Source organism: Sinocyclocheilus rhinocerous, unplaced genomic scaffold, assembly GCF_001515625.1.
Source record: "Sinocyclocheilus rhinocerous isolate Xijiao unplaced genomic scaffold, SAMN03320098_v1.1 scaffold283, whole genome shotgun sequence".
NCBI classification, from domain to species: domain Eukaryota; kingdom Metazoa; phylum Chordata; class Actinopteri; order Cypriniformes; family Cyprinidae; genus Sinocyclocheilus; species Sinocyclocheilus rhinocerous.
Window position 1 is genome coordinate 5,079 of NW_015627233.1, and position 24,755 is coordinate 29,833.

The window sequence follows — 24,755 nt, forward strand, 5'->3', positions numbered from 1 at the left end:
TTTCAGAAAAAACGATCTAAAATTAAGTGAGTTTTTGCTTGAAACCAGCTAAATAATCTGCCAATGGGATAAGCAAAATAATCATGTTTTCTGTTTGAGATAAGATTATTTTGCTTACCCCATTGGCAGATTATTTTACTTGTTCTAAGCAAAAACTCACTTAATTTAGACTTTTTTTTTTTCTGAAAACAAGACGATAATTTTTACTTGTCTAGAAAATCCTTCTTGATTTAAGAATTTTTAGATATTTTGACTGGAAACAAGACAAAAAAATCTAAGTAAGAAAAGCATTTTTTGCAGTGTAGAATTTGGGACTTTACTTGAATAAAACAATGTTAAAAATCCAAATAGCTACAAACAACTACCATTGTGAAGGTGGCACTGGAAACCATCTCCATGGTATCCAGGTTGGCACTGGCACTGGAAAGATCCTGGACTGTTTGAGCACAAGGCCTGGGTGTGGCACGGCTGGTCATGACACTCGTCCACATCTGCACAAACCACAAAACACAGCACTCACTCTAGAACTCAACAAACAGTGCTTCTCAGGATGTTAGTCTGAGTCATTCTAGCTGTTGCCTGAAGGCTCCAAACTCCCACTATCCTGTCAAAGACCAGAGCGCGCTGAACAGGAAGGAGAAGAGTTAACTGTCCTCTGACCCCCTTGTGTTCTTCAGCTGCACGTCTCCTACGCACATTCCCTGAGCAAGGACATTGGGTCATTGTTTCAAAATACCCTCCCTTCCCCAGCGTCTCTAGTTACCCATGCCTCTCTCCGCACTGCAAACCCTTCACCTACAGCATTCAGCTGAGAGAATGAGCCTGTGATTTACCAACATATAACATCTGCAACACATCACATCCCACTGACAGCACGCAACTCAGACTGAGTCACATATAAACTGATGACCATATTCTTAGAAGCTAATTTAGCTAAATAAATAATGATTCAAGAAATAGTATGTTATATGGATTTACTATGAATAAAAATACTGTATTTTTCAGAAGTAGCTTATATTATATACAATTGCAAACAATGTGACTGACTGTTTTCTTTAAGATATGAACACACATAACTTTTGGCCTTAGACTTGTGGCAAAAAAAACAAAATATACAATAATGTAAATAAGTAAAGTAACAAATAAATAAATAATTTAAATGAATAATTAATTAATTACTTTGGCTGGGAGTTTAATTTTCATAGTAATTTATATGAATAATTGCATGACATTACTTTTTTTTTTTAATTCAAAGCCGCCCAATTCCTGTTAAGCATTAAATATACATTTGCCTCTGAATGATAAATAAAAATATCTAATGTGTGGAATACACAAGTTTGGTTATACACGAGTTGTGTCGAATCACAGACTGCACAGGAAATGAAGATGTTTCTTACCCTGGCATGTCCGACCGTCAAATCCAAACTCAAATCCACTCTCACACTGACAGCGATGGCTTCCAGGCAGGTTCACACAGTAAGAATGAGCACCACAGGAGCTCAGACCTTCTGCACACTCATCCACATCTACAGAGAGAGAACAACTGCTCAATTACAACCCATAATGCTCTAATGTAAACCAATCACACTACAAGATTCATTGTTTTGGACTCTGGGTGTCTAAAAGGCTATAAGAGGTGCCTTGGTGTGCGTCAAGCATGTCATTCAGGTGCTGGAGAGATAAAGCATGCCTCGATCCTGCCGTTTGTGATGACAGAGGAAGATAGCGAGGGATGTCGTCCCTGTCGGAGTGCGTGGGAACAGGCCTGAGGCTCTGGGTGGGTTAAGAGCTGGTCAGCAGGACACCTGGTTTTGATCATTGCTAATTACAGGGAGGGTAAGGAACACACGGTCCCCCTCTCTCTCTTGATTTTTCTCTGCTCTCTTTCCTTGATCCCCTTATTATCTACTCTAGAGTGAAGAGTTCAGACAGGTGATAAAATGATCCTCTAATAGGAACATGCCTGAAAACACACACATACACACTCACACAGCCGCACTGGGAAATCCAATTCATTCTGATGAATCGCTTTGTTTGGATGTTTTGTTCCAAAGAAACACTTCTAAAAGAACTGATTCACTGAATCAAATCAAATGAATGTGGTTACAAAATAAACAATTGCTCCCAATATTAATAATAATAATTACATTAATATAACATATTCTGAAATATTCTTTCCAACTTTCCAGTTTTACCGGTAATAAAATACACATATATACTGATTTACAGAGATAAAGCAGCAATAAGTCATTCATTTCCAATGAGAAAATAATTTTTTGTTTTGTTTTATGGGCATGTCCAGTGATGTAACAATGCTGAGAAAAGTGCAACTTTATGCAAATGAGCTTTATAAACATAAAAGAATTATGCACATAAAAAATGTAATTGTCAAATTTGAATCAATTTGTTCCAAACAACCAGTTAAAATGAACAATTAACAATCAAATAAAATGTATTTAAAAATTTTAATTGTTGTAGTAAAATTGCTGTTTAGCGTGGAGTTTCCAATTAGGTTGCATCAGGGAATTTTTAACAACAACAACAACAACAACAACCAAAAATTGTTACCAATAATAATAATAATATTTAGAAAAATTATTTTAGTATTAGAATTAATTACTCCACAATATTCTTTCCAACTTGCAGTTTTACTTGTAAAAAAATGATTTTTTTATTAAAAATGGTGTGTTCAGCGATGTGACGGCTGAGAAAATAAGCTCATGCAAATAAGCTTTATTAAAAAATAAAGCATGGACAACTTTTTAAGAAACTGTTTAAATTATTTTGAATCATTCATCTCGTTTCTGATATTATGCAAATATGCACTGCTGTAGTTGTCAAGTCAAGATTACCTGTCAAGTTAGAAATATGACAGCTTAAGTTTTAATAAGATGGTAATACATTCTATTTGTGATCAGTCTTTCAAAAGCTATTTATGCAGCCGAACAACAGCTACAAGCTTTCTTTTGCTTTGAGAATCAGTTCAACCAAATCACTAAATCAGAATAGACTCAAAAACACAATTTGATCTCAAATCAGACATCATTACGTCTCTATGTCAAATATCATCTGGAACAAGGGTCTCAAGAAAAAAAAACGCACATCTGTATGTGTACATAGGGAGTTTTCTGGAGGGGAGGTGCTATTTGCTCTCCCCCCTGTTCAAAAGAGGAAATATCAGGTGGTCTGAGCCCCCCAACTAGCTTAAAGCTGAGGATGTGGCCTCTGCGTGTGCAGCTCAAACAGAAACGCCACAGCAATGTGTCTTCGCTTACAATTCTTCCCCAGACTCACCGCAAGCCCACAGATCTCCCACATTCCACCTAAAGAGTGTTTAGTCTTTCTGCTGTTTGGCTTGGTAACAGTGGGAGGAAGAAGATGAGGGGAAAGACCCCTGGGCACGTTCATGATTCACTGAGGGTTTCCTCTACTTTGCGTCTGACTCACTGGATAGGAAACGTCTGGTCGTGCTAATGTACTACAGTGGTGATGATGACCCCACTTCTGAACGACCTGCAATGTTGATGTTACGCAGATGCATGGCTCTAATGAAGGAAGACGAAGGTTTTGGGTTATTCCCGAAGTTTTCCAGACCCTCGACTGATTAAACAGAGTGTCAAGGACCTGGAATTGGATTTACAGCTCAAGTGTGTGTGTTTGTGCAGGGACATATTTCCATATAACTTCTCTTACCATAACAGTTGCGACCGTCTCCTCTGTAACCTGTGGCGCATTGGCACGAAAACAGCTGTCCCTCGCCCGGCACACACTGTGCGGTTGTGTCACAGTCATGATTTCCAGAGTAACAGGGATTTACATCTTCTGGCTCTGGGTCTCCAGCTGTGAAAATATGTGAAGGCAAGCAAATTATAAATAGGAATGCAACAAACTGAGCTAATGTCACTACAAATAACTTCTTATGTAATCTCCATGGATCTCAACTGGATCAGTCCCACAGAAAGTAAAGCAAAGTGAAACACTTCTATAAAAGGGGGGCAATAGAGTTCATTAGTTAAGGCATGTTCACACCAAGGATGATAACAGTAAAGTTTTTAATAATTGTTAATCCTATGAGAAGAAGGAAGTCCACACCATCGCTATAATGATAATGACACAGAGGAACGATGTTGTTGTTGGAATCACTTTCAGAACCAATTTTTCCAGCCGATGAACAATAAAAACACTGACAGCCAATCAGAATCCACCCAACTTTAAAGAGCTTGAGCATTCAAAGTGGCAGATCATAACCAGATATAAACATACAAAGCAATATTATGGCTAGGACTCATTTTAGCTGAAAGCAACTGTTTGAAGATAAAAAATGTTGCATCTTGCTTCACAAGAGGTTAATTGATGGACTGGAGTCATGAGGATTACTTGTGGATTATTGTGATGTTTTTATCAGCTGTTTGGACTCTCATTCTGACGGCACCCACTCACTGCACAGGATCCATTGAAGAGCAAGTGATGTAATGCTAAATTTCTCCTAATCTGTTCTGATGAAGAAACAAACTCGTTTGCATCTTGGAGGTCCTGAGGGAGAGTAAAATTTCAACAAATTTTCATTTTTGGGTGAACTATTCCTTGAACTGTTTACTGAAAGGTTCTCTGTGTATAGTGAGTTGTGCCAGTTTATAATACTGATTGATTGCATTACTGTTTATTCAAGATACTAAACTAACTCACCAATGGGGAATATACACTGGAAATGTGACTCACTGATGAATGAGTCACTGCAGATGTTTTAAAACCTCCGGCCAAAATCAGCATCCCGAGTGGAGGCTTCGTTAAAAATGACAAATAAAAAAAAAACTGAGCGAACTTTACTACTACAAGCATCACAGCCAGAGGGAATTCAACAGACATGACTATTCTGAGTGATGTTATAAAACCACAGACCTTGAGTAATGAGGGTCTTTGTGATAAACGTGCATTCAAAGGTGTTAACATATGGAGAGGTGTGAACACTTTGCTTACCGACAAACCTATACGATTTCAAATGGTCTTTAAATTTGACCTTGGAGGTCAAAGTACTTGACCTGGAAAACACAACACCTTTAAAAGGGTCTTAAAACTCAGGGTGGTTCACACACCATTACCAAACCTCTTACTCCAAGACAACAGGACTTCATTGTGCTCATACCCATACGGCCTACCATCAGGGACCCATTGTTGGGACCCTTGGGCCAAGCGGACCACCTTCACCCCCACCCAACGCCTACTCATCTCACATTAAAAACAGCTTGATTTCCTCACCCCAGGCCAGGGACCAATTTGGCCAATTATCAAAGGCAGACAGGAAGACTTTTGTTTGAAGTGAGAGAGAACGAGAAAGAAGGTCCCCTTTAAAGTGACTCCACAGGGAAGGGGGAAAAGTGGAGAGAAACTACAGGACAAACGTTGCCAAAGTGGGTCGGGGGGTTCTTTTCAACTTTGTGCTAATTAAAGTGACAGCGGCACACCAGCGGGGCGGAGCGCTGGTTAACACAAGACTTTGAGGAAAACTAAGGGGGTGGATGGACCAGGTGGGAAACTGCTGTTGCACACGGGAGAGAAACACTCCTCATGTAGTTCACACAACAATACTTATCTCAAGATCTCAACAGAATCCGACTGACTGACCTAACACACTGACCATCATTGTTCTAAAAAATCATCTAAACAAACCCAAAACTCATATATACTTTGATTTACACAAGTAAGACATGTTTCTAGATCAACATCCATCCATGCGACTAAAAAATGTTGGTCAGCTTAAGCATAAAAATGTTCATGGTTAATTAATCTTTAAAAAGTAGAATATTTTCTTTCAATCCTGTATACAATGTTTATTTAACTGAAGAGATCATTTATGAATGTAGAAGTTATTTTATGTTAACCTGCACTGTGGGTAATAAAAGCTTTGATATCAACAGAATCAGGTTTTTTTGTTTGAGCATCATTCTTCATGTAAAAATAAAAAATTAAATAAAATTAAATAAATAAATAAATAAAAATAATGGAATAGAGATATTGCTTTTTTTGCTAGAAATTAGTTTAACCAGCCTGGAAAATACAGTTTGATTTGGTGCAGAAGAAGCAGAATGAATCATATCATCGATGTATGCGTGATTACATTGTTTCAAGCATTCCTGTAGCTCAAACATTAGATCATGGTGCTAACAATGCCAAGGTCATAGGTTTGAATGCATGAACTGACAAAATGTAAAACCTGGAAGGCATAGATAAGAGCTGTATTTGCATGACGAGAAACAAGATTCTAGGGTGTTACCAAGATGGCAACCAAGTGAACTGACTTTGGCCTGAACGAATTCCATCAGCCCAGGTTGTGGGAAAAAACATTATCAACCACATGAAACACTTACAGCTGGTCTGAAATGACTGAGAACTTAGATCCAGCTCTTCATATTCACAGTCAGCAGGACACACTGGACAGACAGTGGCAGCTGTGTTTTCCAGCCTCGGCCAGAGGCCATGCATGGCTCTCTTGGGTACAGGGATTCCGGGGTATCCTTCTGTTCCCACAACATCACTCCACAACTATTCCTCTACCCACCACCCCGTTATGAATACTTTGTCTGAGTGAACATAATAATAACAGCAGTATGAGATTCATCACCCTCACTATATAGACTATATATCAACATCTGGAGGAGATTGTACTCAACAAATACTAAACACTCTAAGAGCGCATGATCTGGCAAAGAAACAACATATTAGGTGACGAACCACAGTTCATCTTATTATTTGCCATAAAATCCAGCAACTAGTTCTTATAAATAAAATAAAATAAATGGACATTATTATCCTACATAATCCAATTTAAAAATTAAAAATGAATGAATGAATGAATTAATTGATTGATTTAAAAACTCTAAAATCACACATTATAAAATCCACAAGTGAATTTGACAATCACAACATTATAATGCATAGTATGAAATCAGTTATTCATTTTTGAGATTTACTAAAGATTGTAAGATTAACTTCAAGTGAGCATTAGATGACGATAAAGGTAATCTAAATGTAAAAATAGGGGAAATGAGAATGAATAATATCCAATATTGTTATTTTGAATTAATAAATACAAATCTAAACGTTTTACCCAATAGCCAAAGTGGCACTGATATATCATGCATTCCTACTTTAAACAGTTTTTTCAGCTTCAAAACAATTCACTTCTAATGTTTTGACGATATATTGGCCAGTCCAATTTGAAAGCAGGGTTCAAAGTAGTCAAAATGACCAAAATGGACACCTCTGACAATACACTCTTGCATATTTTTTTGATCATTTTTTATCCTAAATGAGGCTTAGCTTATGTGTTTATCATCTAAGGGTGAAGAGTAAATTCTTTATGATGCAATGCAGGGATGCTCTACCTTCACATATAAACTTGCAATCCATTGTGAACGAAAGGAAGGTCACATCAGGTTTTGACGATTGTGCAACTTCAGGAAACTGGATCTTATTCTGCCCACTGACTAGATACAACACAGCTGGTGATATGCTCATCCCAACCCCACTTATCATCCTAAAGTCAACATCTAGAGCACCAGCCAGGAACCAGAGGGCCGTACAAAGCACTGTCGTCCCACTAAAACCTCTTTTGGGAACTACACAGCCTTACAAGGTCACAAATCGAGGGGCTAAAAAAGAAACGTTTGATTTATTCCTTAAGGGAACTCGCTGGATAAAGGGATTTGTTACAAACTGCACACACAAAGCCCTGTAAAATGCCGCAGGCTCACTTCACAGACATAATTCATTTAAAGTGCAGTCCTCCTCTCTCTCCAGCCCCTGGGTCTGCTGTCTAATGCCGGGCAGTGGTAGAAAGCAGCAGGTGGTTTGGGGTGGTTATCTTAGACCTCCTATTTTGCATGATGGGAAGGCAGCTGAACTCAAGCCAATGTAAGTCTTGTGTGAGAGCCAGACATCTCTTTGCCACATCAGTCAGCATGTTAATAAAGAAACTATGCCAAAAATGAGGGTCGGTCTAAATGAAGGACGAGCAGGAGGCCATATATAGGGAGACCACGTAAGGAAGATTTTATGCAGATTTTTTTTTTCCACAAAAATTGAGAAGACGACACCAAAATAAACAAAAGATGGGCTTTTCCCACACTTGAAACTGTAAAGCTGGTGTAATTCCAAACCCTGAGTTTATATAATCCTGGGTTATCTTGTAACATATTTCACATAGTTCACCCCGGGAGAGTAATTAGTCATGGGTAGTTAGGTTTCAAAATTCAGGTCTAAAGTCAGGTCCTGAAAATTCTGAAAAATGTTTCAGAATTATTTCCTTATGTTCTTATTTGCATATTAATTTGAATGGCATATTAGTTTGAAAAACTCTGAAATAACTGCTTGTCGAATGGTGAAAGTGTCACAATGTAAATCAGCTTCTGAAACACTCAACAAAAACAAAGCAAATACAACAACAACAAAAATACAAGCTCAGCATATGAACCTTACTGTAACTGCACAAAGCTCCTGAATAATTAATTAGCCAAGAATTGAGGCACTTTACAATTGGTTGTCTGCTGCTAAACAAAATACTTTTGGCTTTGCAATCCAGGGTTAAAAGATATGCTAAACCTCTTTAAAAAAAATAAAGTAGTCTGAACCCAGTGTTTTTTGAGACCAACAAATTACTAAAAATACAGATTAAAAATGTTGCTTTAGAAATCTCATTCTTATCTTTCCAAGCCAAAAAATGCAAATCTAGCTCAAACAAGCTAGCCATTTCCAAACTGGTTTATATTGGCAAGTGCTGGGGCCTCATGTATAAAACTCTCTGTAGATTTCATCCTAAAAGTGTACGTACGCACAAAAGTTTTCAGATTTATAAAACCATGCGTACACCAGAACCTGCGCAAAAATCCCTTTATAAATCCCAGTCAGGGAAAGATTGTGCGTATGTGCATCTCCACCCCGTCTCCTCCCCGAAATCACCATATATGGAGCTTAAAACGCCTTGTTTTATTATGCATAACCTCATCTGCATATCATTTCCATGCATATTCCCATCCACGTGACACCATGTTTAACCGCACAAAAGTTTTCAGATTTATAAAACCATGCATACACCAGAACCTGCGCAAAAATCCCTTTATAAATCCCAGTCAGGGAAAGATTGTGCGTATGTGCATCTCCACCCCGTCTCCTCCCCGAAATAACCATATATGGAGCTTACAATGCCAAATTTTACTATGCATAACCTTATCTGCATATCATTTCCATGCATATTCCCATCCACGTGACACCATGTTTAACGTCAAAGGTACAAGACGTTAAGGAAATATGAGATACGGACTAAATGCCATTTGTGCCAAAATAATTTTTATTGCCAAAATCATCCAGAATGTTTTAGAAGAATATATCAAAATATCCATAAAAACAAAACTGTTTAGTTCTCAGATAAGCCTATTTTAGAATATACTTGACCCCATCCTTTTCCACTGGCCAAATAGTATTTCAATTGTTTTAAACAATTCAAATCAAATAAAATGTATGCAGTTTTGCTGAAAAGGTGAACATCTTTTAGCTATCTTTAGTGGAAACAGATAAGCCTATATGTATTGCAGTGTAAATACAATTGTATGACTCGGCGCATCGCTGACAAAGTATTTCAAAAAGGAAACACGCAAATCTTACCGTTTTTTTTTTTTTTTCAAGTTGTATCCTTCAAATACAGTGGTATTTTTCATAATGTTGTGGAGATACCTTCACACCACATCAACACCTCAGTGCAACTGTGGTTGTACAGTAGCTATTATTTAAACCAGACAATGGACCATTCCACCGAATCCAGCAGTGTCCGCCATAATATTGAAGTAAATGTGCATCACTGATCATTGTTCTCGCTAAAAAAAATTCTCATAACATCAGATCTGTAGTTTAGTTTAAATATGAATTATTATAGCACTCCTCGCTGTCATTAAAACATTGCATGCCACAGGAAAAGTGATTAAGCGCATCAACTACAAATATGTCTAAATTCATATAGCCTAATTTTGGTTTAACTTCTGCGTAATGACTTTATGTAATTGCAGTGCTTATCTCCATTAATGAGAGTGGAATATTTAATGTAAATGTGTATATCGAAATGAAAACGAGTATATTGAGTTTAAAGGGGTCATATGATGCTATTTCAATTTTTCCTTTCTCTTTGTTGTGTTACAAGCTCTTGGTGCATAAAGAAGATCCGTAAAGTTGCAAAGACTAAAGTCTCAAATCCAAAGAGATATTCTTTATAAAAGTTAAGAATCAACCCCGCCTACCTAAAACGGCTAATTCTAACAGGCCCCCACATGTCTACGTCACGATGTGGGAAGATTTGCATAACACCGCCCAAATGTTCCACTCTAGCCCACCGGCCGCCTCTCACTCTAGCCGCCGTGTGTGATGCTGTGTGTTTCGCTGTGAAAGCGAAACTACTTTGTTTGGCCTTCCAAAAGAGGACGCTCCAGGAAAAAGGGTGCATACGCACAGTCAAGAGCATCCGTACGGTGTGCACATATTTAAGCCAAGTTTATTTTTTATAAATCCAGATACGTGCCTGGAAAACAGTGTACGCAACATTTATACATAAGGCCCCTGGTCTAGCAGATGGACCAGGATAATTATGGTGTTTACCAGCATAGTTGGTGAAGCTGGTTGGCCATGGACATTTTACTATGCTAGCCTATCTATTTTCTAAATGCATGTTATAGATCTTATTATAAACAATTAATCCATACACAAACGATAGACTTCTCTCTGGTAACATATGCTGGACTTCTCCAAACAATTAGTCTGTTTAAAACCCGCCCCTAAAAGTTCACATTCAGGCCCAATTTCTCAACATCCAATAAACAACTGATGTAAAAAACAAATGCCTGTCCTATATTTTTTTCTTTTTTTGATAATTGGTTACACTTAAACGCACGTCACAATACAGAAGAAAAGATCTGTCACTACTTTCATTTCATCCTGACTTCAACACACCTGACTGGGACATCAGCACATTCACATCAAAAACAAAAACAACAACATACTATATAATAGTGACTAGAAATTTTGATGTTTCCATCAGGATATTCATTCCCTATGCTGGCAGCCTACCTCCAAGAGGGCCGATCTTGTTGGTGATGGCGTATCGAAGGATGCGCTCTTCTTTGACGTACATAACAAATATGCGCTCCATTCTCAGTTCCAGCGTCTCCAGTCTGCTGCGGGGCCCGTGAGTGCAGTCCCTGTATGTGATGTTCTGTTTGACCTGGAAAGTGTGGGTCTCTGCTCCATTTTCAGCTGACACGACTGTAAACTCACGCACGGATGTGGAGGTAATCACTGAGAACAGGAAAAAAGGCAAGAGTTTAGAAGAAAGCAATTCACAACAAACTTTGGGCTTTAATTCTAGACCCAAAATCCCACAGGATTTGATTGTTAAGCAACCTCATGTTCAGCAACATGAGAACAGCTTTTATTTAGGGTGCATCAAGATCAGACACTGCTTCCTCTGAAAGGAAGTAGAGGAGACGGGAGACGTCACAAGATCTTTTTTTTTTTTTTTTAGCTTTCATTTTCTTTTCCTTATAATTTTTTATAGCTAAGCCGTTCTCCACAAGCCCATGATTTATACCATTTAAAAGTTTGGGGTTGATAACATTTTATATGTTTTTGAAACCTTTTTTATGCACACCAAGAAATTTATTTGATAAAAAATACAGTGAAACATTATTATTTATTTTTTTAAATTTTAATTATTAAAATGTAAAATAATCTTTAGTGTCACATGACCTTTCCGAATTTACTCAAATATGCTGATTTGAATAGAAACAAGAAAGTTTTGCTGTTTAATATTTTTAAGGAAACTGTGAAAAGAACAGCATTTATTTGAAACAGAAATCTTTTGTAACATTATAAATGTTTTTACTGTAACTTTTAATCAATTTAGTGCATCATTGCTGAACACAAATATAAATTTTTTTAAAGAAAAATTCTTACTGATCCTTCCTGAACTTCTGAATATTTGTCCTTAATTCATTGGTATATGTGACCCTGGACCACAAAACCAGTTATAAGTAGCACGGGAATATTTGTAACAATAGCCAAAAATACATTGTATGGGTCAAAACAAAAAGTTTACCCTTATGACTGGTTTTGTGGTCCTGGGTCACATATTGTGTAATTGATTAGATTCATTTAAGTTTAATATATTGACAGCCCTGGTAAATATAAAACAGAATATTTAAAAAAAAAATCAATCAGGAAAAACATTCTGAAACTGGATCAGGGTCATGAAACAATGATGTACAGATATATTTATTCCCCAAATTCTTCCTCCAGAACTTACATGAAGGATAATAATGGTAAGTGTCCTTAAATGGCTCCATCTGCACCGTGGCACCAGGAGGGATGAAGGGAACACTGCCTTGTAAATGAGTGTCCACGTTGAGGTAGTTCTGGGTATCCAAACCCGTAGCTGTCTGGACGATGCTGAGACGCTGGTTACCGGGATAGAAGGTCACATCGGCACGGCGAGTGAATTCGGCACCTGCAAAACAGAAATGTTGGTTTTCAACATGATTAAAGGCCGTTAAAGAGCAGTGTTGTTGCTCACTCATTTTACTGCAAACAAATATCACGAAATAAGATCCAGATGGGGGCTGTGACCCTTATAATGGTGCTTGATGAACATTTAGGTGTTTTTCAAAAAGAAAAAACTGGCTTTTTCATACAAAGTGAAAACATATTATATAATGGAGCACCTGACTTAAATTAGGGGAAGTGGTTCAGTACATATCAGTCTAGCAAAGCCCTTGTGGGACTCTATTAGCGAGAACAAAACCTCTAAGCCTAAAATCTCTCAGCAGGAGGTATGTTTAACAAACATTCTACACCATAAAAGAAGTAGAAAATGAGAACATGACGGCCTCACCGGTGATACTGAAGCCATTAAGGCTGTTTGGCAGCTCCAGGGCGAAGAGCCAACCAAACAGACCTCCAATGGGGGCCACGGGCATGAGGGCCCAGCCCACTGGCTCTGGGACCTCACTGATGGCAGTGTACGCTCGTCCGTCACCCACCACGATGTAGGCGTGCAGGTCGATACTGTCCAGCTGCACTGCTGTGCCACCCACCAGTACAGTCCCTCTGACCTTTCCATTCACACGATGAGGAGCACCTGAGGACAACATGGAGATAAAATCAAAAAATTTTACTTATAATGATCGTTTGCAAGTATGTGGATAGCTAAATAATTCTTTGAGTTGAGAACTAAATTTGAGAGGTTAAAATAAGGATTAAATGTGCTGAAATTCATAAAAAAACAATATATTGCTGAAGGGATGACGTATTTTTAGGCTAGTTTGGAAGTTAGCATCACCCTGGTTCCTTTGACAAACAAGTCAATAGGATTTTTCCTTTGGCTTTTGGATTATTTCAAACAATAAGCTTTGTGACCAACAAAAGTTTATGATTCTCACACGTTTTGTTCATTAAGATAATCTTCCTAAATAAACACAACTTTAGGACTCATATTTTAGCCAGAAGCAACAATTTGAAGTTAAAAACACCTTAATGATAGATTTGTTTCTTACAAACATGCAGCTTTACGCTTCACAAGATGTTAATTAATGGACTGGAATCGTGTGGATTACTTGTGGATTAGGTTTTTATCAGCTATTTTGGACTCTCATTCTGACGGCACCCATTCACTGCAGAGGATCTATTGGTGAGCAAGTGATTAATGCAAAATTTCTCCAAATCTGTTTTTCTCCACATCTTGGATGGTACATTTTCAGCAAATTTTAATTTTGGGATGAATTATTCCTTTAAATCTACAAGTAAAAAATCTACAATCTACAAATTAGAAAGTTTTAGTTATAATATTTAGCAAAAGTGCGAGCTACAGGAAGGCTTTTCTCACATTAAAACACTGTATGGCTTTAGAAGACTTCTAGGAATATCGCACAAGTATTACCTTTATGGTAGATTAACAGACTATGCTTTTGCTGTAGGGATGCAATGATTCACTGAACTCACAACAATACTGATTTCATATGATTTTTTGACACAAATTTTTTAACAAAATGAGATTTAAGACTAATTAAATCTCTTCATATAAACAAACCAAGGCTTTGCCTGTTAGGAGCTTCCATTTAGCATTAGAGGCAACCACTGTATTTAATTTTAAAATCTGAAACAAAAACAGAATGGTCTGACTTTAGCTCTGTGAAATTATACTACATAAAATATCTGCATAAAACAAAAATGGCAAATGGGCTGAATAAGAACGCAAATTCACTCTCTGACAGCAGGTGGCGCTTATGGAACAGCAGCGATACAGCGTTTCCTTGATTGCAGCTGTAAACAAAGCAGCTGTGCTTATAAACACTAGGGATAGTTCACCCAAAAATGAAAATTCTGTCATTAATTACTCACCCTCATGTCGTTCCGAACATGTAAGACCTTCGTTTATCTTCGGAACACAAATTAAGATATTTTTGATGAATTCCGAGAGCTCTCTGACCCTTCCATAGACAGCAAGGAACCTAACATGATCAAGGTCCAGAAACGTAGTAAGGACATCGTTAAAATGTTCGTTATGGCATCATTTTACGAAGCTACGAGAATACATTTTGTGAAAACAAAAATAATGACTTTATTCATTAATTTGTCTCCTCCGCGTCACTCTGGCACCATATTGGAGAGTATTACATACATAAACAACGTATGCAACGTATGTACGCGGATACGTTGTTTACGTTCAGTTCAAAGCGTAAACAACGCATCCGCGTACGGTGCTGCTGAAACAGAACAGCATACGTTGTTTACGTATGTGATAGTCTCCAAAATGGCACCAGGGTGACGAAGGTCTTACGGGTTTGGAATAACATGAGGGTGAGTAATTAATGACAGAATTTTCATTTTTGGGTGAACTATCTCTTTAATATGCATTATACAGAGGCAAGATGAAGGAAAATATTATCTAAACTTTTCTGAAGACAGTCAGATCCACTCAGGGATACATTTAAACTCCTTCCCCCAATTGTATAGCGGTTTATTTAACATCTCAACCAATTTGAATCGTCACATATTTGTATAGATTTTCAACTGGCTCGGGGTGCATCGTTACATCCCTATTTTGCTGTATGAAAAACTTTCTTTTGTGCTTGTGTGTTATGAGAGTAGGGGTTTGGAAAGGTTTCGCCCATTTTCCACAAGTTGATTTGATTCTTTAGGGTCTTAATGAAAAGTCTATAACATACTTTGGTTACAATTTCTCAATGATAGTGTAAAAAACACCCTTTTTACCCTGTCAAAATCAGCTCTGTTTTCAGCAACCGGTTTTAGTCCATGTTCCTTTAAATGCTAATGAACTCTGCTGACCCCGCCCCTCTCTTCCATGGGGTGACGAGCCATTCTCATGATACTGTTTACTTTAGCACATTATTAGGAAAGGCGATTTGCAAAGATTCATAAAAGAAGCTTATACTCACTTCTTCTGTAGGTGAGGCTGGATCACGAATGATTTGTGCGAACATAAACGCATTTAGGTAGATCGGAGCGCATTCCCATCAAAAACAAAGGCAATCCACTGCGTCTTCAGCGGCTCAGATGTCGGGAGTAAATGACGACTGCTATGTTCATTATTACATTCAACAACAGAACACCTCAATCGCTTAGGAGACATTCTTGTCTACATCTGCTCCAGCGTCGAAACAATGGAGGGCTGATGACAGCTCACTCAGGGCGGGTCTAAGGTAAAACGCCAGTGTCAATTAACAATCGTGGGAGGGGACTGTCCCCTGAGATCGGCTCAATTTGAGAAAGGGGAAATGATTTAACGAGACTAAAAAAAAACACTGGGTGGATTTTTATCATTATAGGGTGGTTGTGTACACACACTGCCAACACACATTTCAGTTCAAACAACTTGTAAAAGTGCATGTCGCATCCAATGACCCCTTTAAGAAAAAAAAACATTTTGGGGTATTTCTTTAATCTACAAACTGCTCTCAAAAGCTACAATTTCTCCAGTTACTCAGCTGTTTCAGAGTGGTTTTGGACAGTTTTCCCTCCACACCACCTCCCTCACCGGCCACACAAAGCTCCTCTGTATACACATGCATATCCAACAGCTGAGGAAGCTTTTCCACTGAATATTTTCTCTCAGACACAAATGTCTGTCATTCAGCACAAGCCAGACTTGACTTTGAAACAGGGCTCAAGATTTCTTTCACACATAAGCATGGAGTCGATGTTCACAGGTAAATTACAGTCATACAAAGCCAATATGATGTCATTGTCTTGAAAAGATCCTGTTCCTCAAGCCCCATGAGGGACGCCGAATGATTCACTAGGGAAATCCACTCAGGTTTTCCAAAAGATCAAGTGTTTCCGACATAAAACCTCCCACAAAATTGGTGTGGCAGCCACAACTCTTAATAAAAAGACAGTGGAATAAGTTGTGTGTATTACTGCAGCCAGTTAACACAAACGTTCACCGATTACAGACAATTAGCGGCCACTCGGCACGCAAGTGAAGCAGTCAGTAAAAGACCAAGTTTGACAGGAAATAACTGTTTGAAATTTGCATACCTAAAACTGTGTGCCACATCAAAATTTTATCTACAAATTCCTTTGCAATACAAAAATATACATCTTTACTCTTAAAAATAGTGTGTTGGAAAGAGAAACACTGGTAATATATCCCCAGAGATGCACTGCAAATGTTGTTCATACTTTCAGAACAAGGTCATGTTATGTGCAGCTTTTACAACGGCTCTTTTTACAGCCCCAGTCTTACCGTTTGGCAGGCAGTGACGGCCGTTGCCGTAGAATCCTGAGTTGCAGTGACAGCAGAAGCCAGTGGAATAGTCTGTGCAGTGTGCGTTCTGACTGCACTGCTGCTGGAAGCGCTCACATGTCTCTTTATTATCGGTTGAGTAATGGATCACTGCAGGAGAGAGCGGAAAGAGAGACAAATTGCTCTTAAATAGGCTAGTAAAGTCAAACTCAGTCATAAGTCATAGGTTAACTTCTAGTACACAATCTTGAGTTCTCTCTGGATTGTTTAATAGATAAAACTGAATAATAGGAAGTCACAATACTGAGTCAAATAATATATGAATCAAATTAATTGTGCATTAAAAAAATGGCAGACTTATAATAATAATACTTGCATGCATGCCCATGTATGGGAATTTGAAAGTTTTTGTATTTAACTGAAATTCTTTTTAGCCATTAATGGTGTTTTGGAGAGAAGAGAAAAAAGAAATGAATTTTGTATAAAATTTTGTTGGTGTAAATGCTCAGCAAATTATGTGTCCATTTGCAAATATTAAAGTATATTTTAATTTGCAAAGCTAAAAGTGGTCTTAAGTGACAAAAATGTATGTAATATTATTCAGTGTATAATAATTATGGATATACTACTTGATAATTGCTAACAGTGTTATTTCAGTATTACTTATATACTATTATTAATATTTTGAGTTATCATTTTTAATTTTTTAACAGTTTTTTTATTTTGAAACTGTACTCGTTTTTAAGTTTTATTAATTTTATGTTGTCATTTTTTCTATTTCGTTTTTTATTATTATTATAAATAATATTTTGAATTATGATTTTTATTTTTACTTCTGTTTTTTTTACCATTTTTATTTTTACAGTACAATTTTTAAGTATTTTTATTTGTATGTTTTGCCATTTGTTTAGTTTTTTCTTTCTATTTAGCTTTCTTTTTTTTTTTCATTTTTCATGTTCCATTTTTTTATTTTTTTTTTTGCGCAAGTTTCTCATGTAATATTTATATTTTGTTTTATTTAGGTTTATTTCAATTATAGAAAATGCAAAACACTGGTATCTAAACACACTAAGTAACATAGATTAGAAATAAGCAAACGATGGCAGATGGCAACAGTTGCTAAAGTTCGATTGGTCAGTAACATTTTTAGGGTGGTGCTTAGCAAAGGTTCATTCGATATATTTCAGTATTGGTTATGGATCACAATCATTCAACTCTCACCTCCAGAGTCAAAATCCACTTTCTCCTCAACACTGAACACTTGACCACCAGAAGGTGGGACATCCTTCACACGGTTTGGGTACACCTGCAGAATTGCGTGCTTTGGTAATGGCTGCTGGGGCTGGGTCACATCCTCCGGGAGAAGATTATGGGGATCCGGCTGAGGAAAATCGCCTGGACCAGACTCTGAGGGCTGAGGGGGAGACTGACCAAGGGGCACCTCCTGGTTGAGACGCTCCAGTATTGAGGAGTCTTGCTCTGGCTCAAGAAACTCCGTTGTGGTGGGATCTTGGAAGTCAGGATCGATAGGATCATACTCTTCCTCATCTGTTTCTGTGTAGTCTTCATCAGGGAGCACAGCATCCAGGACTGGGGGAGCTTTGGTGAAAAAAGGCTCATGCTGTGCAGGAACGACATTCTGGAAGGAATATCTGTTTCCAATGTGGAAGAGCCAAACTCCACGCTCTCCTATGTTTCCTTTTCTGAAGGGAGTAATAATATTACATTATAATATTATAATTTTAATCATGGCAATTAAAATTTAGTTTAAAATGAATCAAAGAAAAATCTTTAAATTACTGCTTTTATTTTATTATATAAATAAAATAAAATATTAAAATAAAATACAAACAAATATCTATTATAATATAATATAATATCTAAATTTACAATATAATATAAAATATGTAATATTATTAATATAAATTAATAAATGTATATCAAATAAACATTTAATGTTCTGTTTTTCTGTGTTCATACACTATTGTAAGATTTTATTGTTTTTGTTTTCTTCAGCAAGGATGCATTAAATTGGTTAAAAGTGACAGTAAAGATACTTATAAAGTTACAAAAGACTTCAAATAAATGTTTTTTTTTTCAACTTTCTATTCATTAAAGAATCTTGAACAAAAATGTATCATGGTTTTTACTAAATTCAGCACAACTGTTTGTAATATTCATAATATAATTCAGCATCAAATCAGTATCTTAGAATGATTTCTAAAGGTAAAAGTAATGACTGCTGATAATTCAGCTTTGCCACCACATTAATAAATTACATCTTAAAATATTAAAGTAGAAAACAGTAAAGTACAATTTAACATTGTAAAAACGCTTCAGTTTTTTTGTTTTTTGTTCTTTGTCCTTGGGGAGCACGGTACGGTAGTGTATAAATACAATGTTTATGTTAAGTTTTTTTAGTGCTGTCAAACGATTAATCGCGATTAATCGCATCCCAAATAAAAGTTTTTGTTTACATAATATATGTATGTGTGCTGTGTATATTTATTATGTATATATAAATACACACACATGCATGTATATATTTCAGAAAAATATGTTATGTTTATATATTAAATATATTTATTTATAATATAAATTATATGAATATAAATATAGACATGTAAACACGTAAATATTTTCAAAATATATACTGTATGTGTGTGTATTTATATATACATAATAAATATATACAGAACACACACATATTTTGCAAACAAAAAGTGTTATTTTGGATGCGAATAATCGCGATTAATCGTTTGACAGCACTAATTTTTATTTATGAAAAACACAAATTAATAACATTTAACAACAATTTTTTGTTTATTTCTGAGTAATTTTCTGTATTATTTTCAAAAGAAAAAGTTATTTTATTTTAACAAAGCCCCATTTTAAAATAGTAATTCCTCTGATGCTTACTGGTAAAGGTTTTTGACGGACTGCTCATCACTGGTGACGCTGTAGTATGGCCCCTCTGTCCGGGAAAAGAAGAGGAAGGACAGCTCTCCTCTGGTGAAGCCCACACGAGCTGGAAGCTCAATTTCGACATAGTAAGATTCCTTGGGCCGTGTCCCAAAAAACTGCAGGCCATCCTCAGGGTATAGGAAGAGTGCATAAGTATCCTTCTCATTGTACGCAAGCACCACTTGGAATGTGTTTACCTTGAAGAGAGAAGACCATTACTCCAGAATCTGTGCAGCACTTTTGAAGGTAATAAAACTTTCAAAACATATCACCTGTAAATATTCCACTATATACTGTAAATCTATCTAAAATAGTTTACTTAACTTCCTTCTCCTTACTTTTGGGCAAAGTGGTCTCTAAAAGAGATTTGTTTTCTGTGTATCTTAATCAGCACTGAAAACCTCTACCATCTAGAGCTTCAGCTGAAATCCAAATATGGTGTTTCTAAAAACTTCACTGATTTTACAAGTCTAGTACCCACCATATGTGCCTCAGTACTGTCTCTTGCCCCCTTTTGTTGTTTTTCACACCTAGTTTTACTGCATTTAACAGATCACTAAAAACATTGTAGGAGCCTATAGTGTCACCCCTTGGCCATGTCAAGTTATTTTAGTATTACTTATGTTATTTTAGTATATAGCCTACTCTTACATAGTATTATATACTATTATAGTATTTACAGTTTTTATTAGTATTCTGAATTAGCTTTAAAGGGGTCATATGATGCTGCTAAAAAGAACATTATTTTGTGTATTTGGTGTAATGAAATGTGTTTATGCGGTTTAAAGTTAAAAAAACACATTATTTTCCACATACTGTACATTATTGTTTCTCCTCTATGCCCCGCCTTTAATTGAAATCGCATCATATGACCCCTTTAAATTCTTATTCTCTATTAACAATTTATTAACAATGCAGATTTATTTTCACAGCCTTCTTTGATCATATTTACCAAGGGTGCCAATAATTCTGACCACGACTGTATATATGTGTGTGTGTGTGTGTGTGTGTGTGTGTTTTCATATGAATTATAGCTTAAGTCATTTTGTTATGCTTTTGTCATTTCTATTAGTTTTATTTATATTTATATATTTATACTTAGCTTTCATTTATTTTTATTTCAGTTTTAATTTTAGTAATTTTAGCACTTCACCTTAAACATGTTTTATTTTAGGTAGTTGCTAATGAAACATTAGTAATTTTTTCATCTATTTTTATTTAATTTTATTTCAGCTGTTTGCAACCCATTTTACATCGTAATGTAACGTAATTTAACATATTTCCAAGTGAAATACGATATATAATAAGGAGGCTTGGTGCATTTGCTGCAAAAATGGGGAAAGTTGCGTTACATTTTGCATTACATTTTGATTAAAAATGAACATTTTTTCATTCTAAATAACTACATATTAATGATGTACTGTTCCCCAACAAGACAATAAATGTCTATTATGACTATAAACTGGGTCTATTTGGATTTCATGTTGATTTAAAGGGATAGTACACCCAAAAATGAAACTTCATCACTCATGCTCATGTTGTTCCACACTTGTATGACGTTCTTTCTTTTGTGGAACATAAAAGAAGATATTCTGAAGAATGTTGGTAATCAAACAGTTTTAATTTGTTCCATTTGACTTAAGATTGACCACTGTATGGACAAAAAGTCAATGGGAACCGAAACTGTTTGGGTACCCACATTCTTCAAAATATCTTATTTTGTGTTTCGTAGAAAAATAAACTCATACAGGTTTGAGGGTGAATAAATTATGACAAAATTTTCATTTTTGGGTGGACTATCCCTTTAAGTAAGCTTTTCTAGCAAGACATCCTAATGACGTTTCAATACAGATATTAAGAAGCCCTTCCCCCTTTCCAGTCTCTCGCATACACACACAGAGGATGTGTGTGAAATTCCTCTCCTGTGTTTAGTAATCCAAGCTGTCCCCGAGTGGAGCCATCACCTCCACAAAACAACCCCCCAATTCCAGAGAGACAATGCTGCATCTGGCTTTCAGAGAGCCTCGGGTTGCCTCATTCCCCAGCATGCATCCCTCCTGAATCCCCTCACCCAACCCTGCTGCCTTCAGCTTCAAGCTCCTAATTGCAGGACCACACTGCCTCGAAGCAGTGCAGAAACACACCCATAAACAAAATTGTTTAAAGATGTTATAGTACCAAAAGAGGAATTAGGACCCCACAATGAAGGGGTCTATGGACTTGAGATGGTACTACATCAATACTATTATTATTATATAGCCTACAGTATACTACTTTTCTGTAATTGTATTGTAATAGTACTGTATTATACTATTACAATACAATTACAGTAATCATCACCATCACAACAATACTATCAACATTATTACAGTATTTTTTTCTTCATAACATCTTGATAATGTATATTTTAGATTATATATAAACTAAGTTTACAATAATTAAGCTTTTGAAAGAATTGTCACATGATCCTTCAGAAATCATTCTAATATGCTAATTTGGTGCTCACTTATTAATAATGGTTCATATTATTATCCACATTAAAAACTGCTTTTTGCTGCTTGATATTTTTTGAAAACCATAATATAATTTTCTTTCAGGATTCTTTGATGAATATAAAGTTCAAAAGAACAGAATTTTTCCTAATCTTATAAATGTCTTTACTGTCACTTTTGATCAATTTAATGCATCCTTGCCTATCAAAATAATTAATTTTAACATTTTATACTAAGTTTTTAAATAGTGGTGAATCACAGTTTCCTCAAAAATTTTAAGCTTAAATATTACGTTTTCAACATTACTTAACAATAATTCACACTATTACTGTTTTACTGTATTTTTGATCAAATAAATGCAGCCTTGGCAGCCTTTAAAAACATTAAAGAATCCTAATCATTCCAAACTTTTGGCCTGTTTATTTTGATTAATTTCTTTCCTTTTTTATTTTTATTATTCTATTGTACAATTCCTTCTATCTTTTATCTCATAACTTGTTTTGTGCATGATTCTTCGGCAATACTGTATGTAAATAGAATTGTGCCAATAAAGTACTTTAAATGAAAAAAGAAATTGAATACTTTAAAACTGAATCGGTACTATGTGTCCTCCATTCACAAAGTATCACCTCCATAAGCTCCTATTTCTTCAATCCATGAGACGTCTGCAGACAGACAGACATGTGGTGGACTGCAGGAGACACAAGACTAGATAAAGTGGTTTAAATCCTAAAGGCAAACATAAGATATCATCTAGAGATTTCACCATTTAGACCCCCTGAGCTTCAGCAAACTCTCTGTGGAGAGACGTAGTAAATCAACTCAAGGATGTGCTTTCTTCAAACAAGCCCTTTGGCCTAAAGCTCTTCTATTGCAATCAAGTCAAATTTAGTAAGCAAACATTGCTTAAGATAGCAAACAGTTCTGAAAGCATGCAACCCTTTAGTCAAGAAAGATGACTGCGGTTTGACTTTCCACCCAGTAACCCTGCATTAGCCAAACAGCAGGAGGCCAATAGTATTGAGCTAATTTATCACAAGGATTAAACATCTAAATGGGGAGTATCTATTTTTATGACAGCTTGAATGCCATACTAGTATTTAGTATATTCTTTGTGACATTTAGCTTTGACTGTGATGATATACAGTATATTGTAGCATGTAATACTGTATATACTGTACACTCTAAAAAATGCTGGGTTAAATATAACCCAGCATTTTTTAGAGTGTAATAGTGGCTTTTATTATTTGCATTTAGCATTGTTCTTTCTCTGAAAGTCTATCAGAACATCCACCAGTTGTGAGCCAGTGCCATAGAATAAATTCCTGACAGATAGAGGGAAATTCCTGATAATATTTACTCTGAGAATACAAACATGAACATGGCCTTACGCAACCCAAACAAGAGAAAAAATGCTGCTTCCGGAACCAATGCATAACAAATGATAATACTTTATGAGCAATGCAGCTGTTTCTGCTCAGCTGTCTGGATGAGAGATCCGAATGTGCGCTAGAGGCTTGAAGAATGACCCATTCATTAATGCCCATTAGAATACACCAAAAACATCAGAATTCAGTTCCATCTCAGCTGAAATCACTCCACTTACACACCAACAACTGTAGACCCCTGGAACATCGCTGAACTAATAAACTTAAGTATTCTTTTGTGAAAATATGGTCTGAATGTGAGCTTATAAACAACATAAAACGGGCTTTTGTGCCTATAGATATTTACATCTCACACACATACATGACTGTCTGGAGTCGGAAAGGTTTTTTTAATGATATTTTTTAAAACATTAAGCTCTTATGCTCACCAAGGCTGCATTTATTTAATCAAAAATATAGTAAAAAAGCAGTAATGTAAAACATTGCTAGAATTCAAAATTTAGTGGTTAAAGGGGTCATATGATGCGATTTCAAGTTTTCCTTTCTCTTTGGAGTGTTACAAGCTGTTCGTGAATAGATAAGATCCCTGAAGTTGCAAAGACTAAAGTCTCAAAACCAAAGAGATATTCTCTATCAAAGTTAAGACTCTGCCACACCCCCCTAAAACGGCTCGTTCTAACACACCCCCACATATCTACGTCACTGCGCTTGTCAAAGGAGGGGGCTTTGTAGAAAACGAAGCGTTTGAGAGAGGCGGGGCATAGAGGACCTACAATAATGTACAGTATTTGAAAAATAATGTGTTTTTTGAACATTTAAGCATGTCAACATATTCTGTTACACCAAATACACAAAATAATGATCTTTAAAAAAGCATCATATGACCCCTTTAAAAAACATGGAAACCATGATTTTTTTTAAAAGATTCTTTAATGAATAGAAAGCTCAAAAGAACAGCATGTAATTGAAATAGAAATCTTTCTAACATTTCAAATGTCTTTACTGTCACTTTTTATGATTTAACGTGTCCCTGCTGAATAAAAAAGTATTAATTTCTTTTTTTTTTTTTTTATCTTACTGGCCTCAGACGTTTGAATTGTATTGCATCACAAG

The 24,755-nt window shown here is 36.2% G+C and overlaps 1 pseudogene; it reads right to left on the reverse strand.

Annotated features, from left to right (window-relative positions):
• The window catches only part of LOC107723677 (nidogen-2-like), a 29,637-nt pseudogene that overhangs the window by 3,040 nt on the left and 1,842 nt on the right, over nt 1–24,755 (reverse strand).